Source organism: Cebidichthys violaceus, unplaced genomic scaffold, assembly GCF_023349555.1.
Source record: "Cebidichthys violaceus isolate CVI_PGR_0920_01 unplaced genomic scaffold, fCebVio1.0.p SCAF_21, whole genome shotgun sequence".
Lineage (NCBI taxonomy): Eukaryota > Metazoa > Chordata > Actinopteri > Perciformes > Stichaeidae > Cebidichthys > Cebidichthys violaceus.
In genome coordinates, this window is record NW_027176384.1 from 9,961,962 (window position 1) to 9,968,458 (window position 6,497).

At 43.5% G+C, this 6,497-nt stretch overlaps 1 long non-coding RNA gene across 1 annotated transcript; it reads left to right on the forward strand.

The window, feature by feature from the left end:
* The first annotated feature begins 802 nt into the window (after positions 1-802).
* LOC137877385 (uncharacterized) lies at positions 803-2,995 on the forward strand. Its single transcript, XR_011103529.1, has 3 exons — positions 803-2,086; positions 2,410-2,482; positions 2,725-2,995. It is a non-coding gene; the product is annotated as an uncharacterized lncRNA (long non-coding RNA).
* Positions 2,996-6,497: the final 3,502 nt, after the last annotated feature.

Sequence of the window (6,497 nt, forward strand, 5' to 3'; positions counted from 1 at the left end):
CCGAACCTCCGTCTGAGTGAGACAAACAGACTGTTTGTTTCACTCAGATGGAGTGTTGGTCTGTCTGTCTCACTCAGACGGAGTGTATGTCTGTCTGCGTCACTCAGACGGAGTGTCTGTCTGTCTGTCTCACTCAGACGGAGTGTCTGTCTGTCGGCCTCACTCAGACGGAGTGTCTGTCTGTCGGCCTCACTCAGACGGAGTGTCTGTCTGTCGGCCTCACTCAGACGGAGGGTCTGTCTGTCGGCCTCACTCAGACGGAGGGTCTGTCTGCGTCACTCAGACGGAGTGTCTGTCTGTCGGTCTCACTCAGACGGAGTGTCGGCCGTTCGGTCTGTCTCACTCAGACAGAGTGAGACCGACTGGCCGACACTCCATCTGAGTGAGACAGTGAGACCGACCGACCGGCCGACACTCCGCCTGGGTGAGGCAGTGAGACCGACGGACCGGCCGACACTCCGTTTGAGTGACGCAAACGGACACACGCTCCGTCCGAGTGACGCAGACAGACACACACTCCGTCCGAGTGACGCAGACAGACAGACACTCCATCCGAATGAGGCAGACAGACAAACACTCCGTCTAAGTGAGACAAACAGACAGACACTCCGTCTGAGTGACACAAACAGACAGACCGAAACTCCGTCTGAGTGTTTGTTTCACTCAGACGGAGTGTCGGTCTGTCTGTCTCACTCAGACGGAGTGTATGTCTGTCTGCGTCACTCAAACGGAGTGTCTGTCCGTTTGTCTCACTCAGACGGAGTGTCTGTCCGTTTGTCTCACTCAGACGGAGTTTCTGTCCGTTTGTCTCACTCAGACGGAGTGTCTGTCCGTTTGTCTCACTCAGACGGAGTTTCTGTCCGTTTGTCTCACTCAGACGGAGTGTCGGCTGGTCTGTCGGTCTCACTGCCTCACTTAGGCAGAGTGTCGGTCGGTCTCACTGTCTCACTCAGGCGGAGTGTTTGTCTGTTTGTCTCACTCATGCGGACTGTCGGTCTGGTTGTCTGTCTCACCCAGACGGAATGTCGGCCGGTCGGTCTCCATACCAACCTTGCAATTTGAAGTCAAAAAGATAACATCAGATCATTTGTCTCTTTATACAGTTGAGACGTTGGCCATTTTAACAGCACTGCAGTGGGTAGAGGAGGTTCGGATAAAAAAGGTAATTTTCTTTTCAGATTCCAGTTCAGCATTATCCTCATTAGAATCATTCACATCCCATAGCAGGCAGGATTTAATTAATAAAATATACGAAACACTGTTCCGACTTAAGAATATGGGTTTGTTTGTATCGTTTATGTGGGTACCAGCACACAGAGGGGTAAAAGAAAATGTAAGAGCAGATAAATTAGCAAAACAAGCTTTAGAAAGTCAGCACAAGATAGACATTTTATTCAGCAAAGCAGAAGTTGAGGAACTAAATCTAGAAGATGCATTAACCTTGGGGGCAGGAAATGTACTACAATACTTGAAAGAAACAGGATTGAGTAAAAGACTTTAGGTGACCGAAATGATAGAGCTCTTTTCTTTTTTTTCTTTTATTAGTTTTGTTTGTTTGTTTTTTGATTTTGTAAGGGGATAGATACTCTGGTCCACACTCCAATACATTGGAAAGATTGTGGAACACTGGGAAACAAGTCGGAGCACGGCCACCTGGATGGGTTAAAAGTAATGTTCCTGTATGTGTAATGTCTCTTTTACAGGCTTGCCAGCTAGCGGTGGTGACCACGCCGCGGGACGGCCACGCCCTGTGTCTCTTGGGGTCTGGCACAGCTGGCTCAATATGACGACAACCCAAATTCAGACGGGTCAAAGGAAGCCATAGCTGTCTGCATAGTGTGCTCACTGTCTCTGTCTACGGTAACAGTTATGATGGCCTTTTGGAAACGACCTGCTCGTCCACATTAAAGCCCCTTTTTCCTGTTTGCTCAGAACAGAGGTGGTGGCAGGACCGACCGGAGGCTGAAAATCAGAGAGCTGCCAAGCAGTCCATCGCCCAACCAGCAGGAGTGAAGGGGTCCTCTGAGACCAGCGTGGCCAAGAGAGGAGCTAAGCGGACAAATCCAGCCAGAACCCCTGCAGCCAGGTGAGTCGCGCGCTTGGCCGACGTGTTGCGCGGTTGTTTGTTCGCACTGGATGATTTCCTGTGTGATGCTTACTTTTCCTCTCGTCTATCCTGCTGCATATTTATGTCCGGCTTCATGTGGGTTAGCTTCACTGGAACAAGTTTGTTTTCCTCGTAGGAGCTGCAGGGAATTATTTGAATGAAGGAAACATTTTAAAGGTCTTGGAAAGTTTGAGTTTGGCAACGCTTAATTGTGTCAAAAAGAAGTATATTGTATACTGTATATATTCAGTCTGTTGTGTATCAAAACGTAGATTATATGTCTTATGTGTTGTGTCCTGTAGGGGGAGAGCTGGAGCAGCAGCAGCAGTCAGGCCAGAGAGATCAGCCAAACCTTCCAACAAATGAAGCTCTAGCGTAAGTTCAGACAGGAAGACTACACTCATGCATGCCTAAGCCCATAGCTTATTTACCATACATCTGCCGTCACTCCTCATGCATGCATGCACACATTATTTCCTTGTTGTTATTGTTTGGGGCTGTCAATCATGATATCGGCTGTCTAGATCAGCTGGTCTCTAGCCAATAGCACAAGGACATCATTAGCATATCATCTTGCCGCTGTCTGTCTTTAAATACGATTGTCTCTCTACCTTCAGTACGTTCACGCTGCTGTTACGGAACCCTCCACCTCCCCATCTCCGCCCAGTCTTCGCAGATTCATCAGCTTCATCATCCTCATCATCCTCATCAGCCACCATCACCACCAGTGTCTGGACTCCACGGAGAGGGATTTATATTGTTGCCGCTCGGGACGATCGCAACTGGATCACAAATCTCCTCGTCGTGTTCAAGCGTCAAAGAAGTTCTGCGTAACTCATGAACGCATCATCTGTCATAATAAATGTTAACTACTTGTTTTTAATTTTATATTCACTTGTCTCTCATGATTGAACTGCACAAAAGCCCAGCTCCCTACCAACAGGTCTAGACGGGACTGTTGAACCCGAAAAGGTTGAGACAAAAGCATTGAGAGTGACACACATGGATGGATGGAAACCTTTCTACCCCAAAGTCTTAGTTTTTCATGATTGAACAAATGGGATCTGAGATATATGTACATCACCAAATATTACATTCTCAATCGAAGAGATAAGAGTCACATTGCATCATCACATTTCGCTCTGGTTCTGGTTTCTTTAAACTTTTTTTTTTAAAGAATATGTAAATATTAAACAGGTCAAGTATGCAATACAAAAATAGTGTCATTTTGAAACCTCACATATGAGGCATTAAATAACGTCAGCAGCAACTCTTTATTTAATTTTTTACACAATATAATAGTCTGACATACGACCCTAACGTGTGTGTGTGTGTGTATATAAACCTTTGACTGTAATATGTCGACAACATGAAAGAAGAATTCTGAACGAGACAAAAGCCTGAAGCAGCTGTGTAGACTCTATTGTGTTCCTAGATAAAGTAATCCTCTAGATAAAGTAATCCTCTAGATAAAGTAATCCTCTTGACGTTACTTCCTGGTGTTATAAAGGAGTCGTTCATATTAGACACAGGACAATAAGAAAAATGTTTTCTCCAAAAGGCACATTTAATTTCTCAATAAAAAACATTTTAAAAGTGACAACTTGAACAAAACAGGAGAACATCGGCCAACAGTGCAACAAAAGACAAAGAAATGAAATCTTGATCTCTAAAGTCTTCTTCCAAAACACATTTCTTCTTGCCAATAAAGGCTTTTTTTAATAATGTGGGGAATCGCTGTGTTACAGGAATATTTCTCTGCACTACAGGTTAACTCAGCATTCAAGAGACACAATAGAATAAGAACAAAGGATCTCAGAGTTCATTTAAGTAAAATGTTTTTTTTTGGCGAAAATTGCAAAAAAAACCATCTAGATGCCAAGAGCTGCAGAAGGACGTCGTTGTCTTCTGATAAAAGACGAGTGAGCCTCACAGAAGTGATTCACTTCCTGTTTGTGTCTCGTACAGATCCGGACCTCCTCGGTCTCGGTCTGCGTCTTCACGCCACGCTGAGTTTGGTGACGATGAGCACGCGGACCGTCTGGTCGAAGCCCGAGCACATCAGTTATGTGATTGGACGCTGCAGCCGATCGGACTGACTGACTGGAGTTTCATACCAGAGTGAAGACGGATCACAGATTAAACTCAAGCTTTATTAGGGCCCGAGCACCGACGTAGTCGGAGCGGAGGACCTATTGTTATTCTAATGTTTTTTATTATTATTATTCTTATTATTATTATTATTATTATTAGGGCCCGAGCACCGATGTAGTCGGAGCGGAGGACCTATTGTTATTCTAATGTTTTTTATTATTATTATTATTATTATTATTATTATTAGGGCCCGAGCACCGACGTAGTCGGAGCGGAGGACCTATTGTTATTCTAATGTTTTTTATTATTATTATTATTATTATTATTATTATTAGGGCCCGAGCACCGATGTAGTCGGAGCGGAGGACCTATTGTTATTCTAATGTTTTTTATTATTATTATTATTATTATTATTATCGTACCAGTTTCATCGCAAAAAGGAGGTGCTTGGGATACTGGGAATCTTTTGAAATTTGGCACAAAATTCAATCGTGGTGAAAATTCCAGTATTATTGGGGTGTCCAGCTGCGGCATGACATTTTGGCTCGATAGCGCCCCCTACAGAGTAGCCCCAACTTTGGGTTTCACCTAGCTGTATGAAATTTGGTAGGTATGTGGAACGTGATGGGACGTACAAAAAAGTCAAAAGGAGGTATATACTAAACCAAACAGGAAGTCGGCCATTTTTAATTTTATGACGTTTTTGGACCGTTTCAAGGCACCGTACTTTAACGAACTCCTCCTAGAGATTAAACCCGATCCTCCTCCTGCTCCTCACAGATTATTCCGATCCCTCTAAAGTTTTGTCAGAAAAGCCTTAAGATGTTGATAATGCTTTATTGTGAAGATTGTAAGAAGTTGTCGAAGGGCGGCGACGTGGCGGCTCGGCGAACTTCGATCCTTCGCCATGAACGAATAAACTGATGTAACTCGACTCCGCATCATCAGATCTTTACCAGATTTCACATGTTTGATTAAACTCCAGGCCTGAAGACGTCTGCAGGCCAATTTTGAATCATAGTCATAGCGCCACCTACTGGCAACAGTAAGTTAAAGTCTTTATACTTTGGCTTGTTTCTCTTAGTTGGAAAATCAGATCAACATCAAATTTGTTCCACACAAATGTAAGAAGTTCATAATGCCAGTTCTCTAAGCTTTTGATGTTTCGTCGAACGCCGTTGCCGTGGTAACGCAGTCTTCGCCGTGAAAAACGATGGTCATTTGGAGAGGTTAAAAAAGCTCGAAACACAAGCAAACTTGACACACAGATCACAAGGCCAAAATGTAGTTCTATAATATGATTTTATTCAATCAGAATGTTAAATCGGCTCAATAGCGCCCCCTACAAAATTTCGACGAAGCAGCCCTCGCAGTATGTTTCACATAGATTAACAAAATTTGGTAGGCACATGTATCACATGTGGATTTAAATAAAAGTCTCATGGGGCCATGCCCTAAACCCAACCGGAAGTCAGCCATTTTGAATTTAGTCTGAATTTCTAGTGTAGTTTTTTCAATTTCCAGGCGCTCTACTTTAACGAACTCCTCCCAGGGAATTAATCAGATCAACTTAGAATTTGGTCAGAACAATCTAAAGACCTTTGTGATTAAAAGTTACTCAAAGCTTGTTGTTTCGTGAAATGCCGTTGCCGTGGCGACGCATTCCTCGCCATGAAAAACAAAGGTGTTTTTGAGGGGCTAAAAATACTCAAAATCAAACTTGTCACACACATTTAAAATCCTGAATGTAGTTATCTGATGTGATTTTAATGCTTCAGAGCGGCAACTTGGCTCGATAGCGCCCCCTACAATATTTCGACGATGCAGCCCTCGCAGTACGTTTCACCTAGATGTATAACATTTGGTAAGCAGATGTATCACATGTGGATTTGAAAAAAAGTCTTAGGGGTCCATGCTCTAAACCCAACCGGAAGTCAGCCATTTCTAATTTTGTATGAATTTCTCGTGTATTTTTCCCATTTCCAGGTGCTGTACTACAAACTAGTCCTAGGTAATTAATCAGATCAGCTTAGAATTTGGTCAGAACAATCTAAAGACCTTTGTGATTAAAAGTTTAGAATTCATCAAACATGGACTTGGTGTAGCGGCCATTTTACATGGTTCGCCATCATCCATCAAGCTGTTGTAACTCAACTGTACTTTGTCAAAACTGTCCCAAAGTTGACATGCTTGATTACTGTCATGATTTTAGGACATCTGCATGCCAATATTAACTCATAGTCATAGCGCCACCTACTGGCAACCACAGACGTAAGCAGGATTCTATAATTACAGC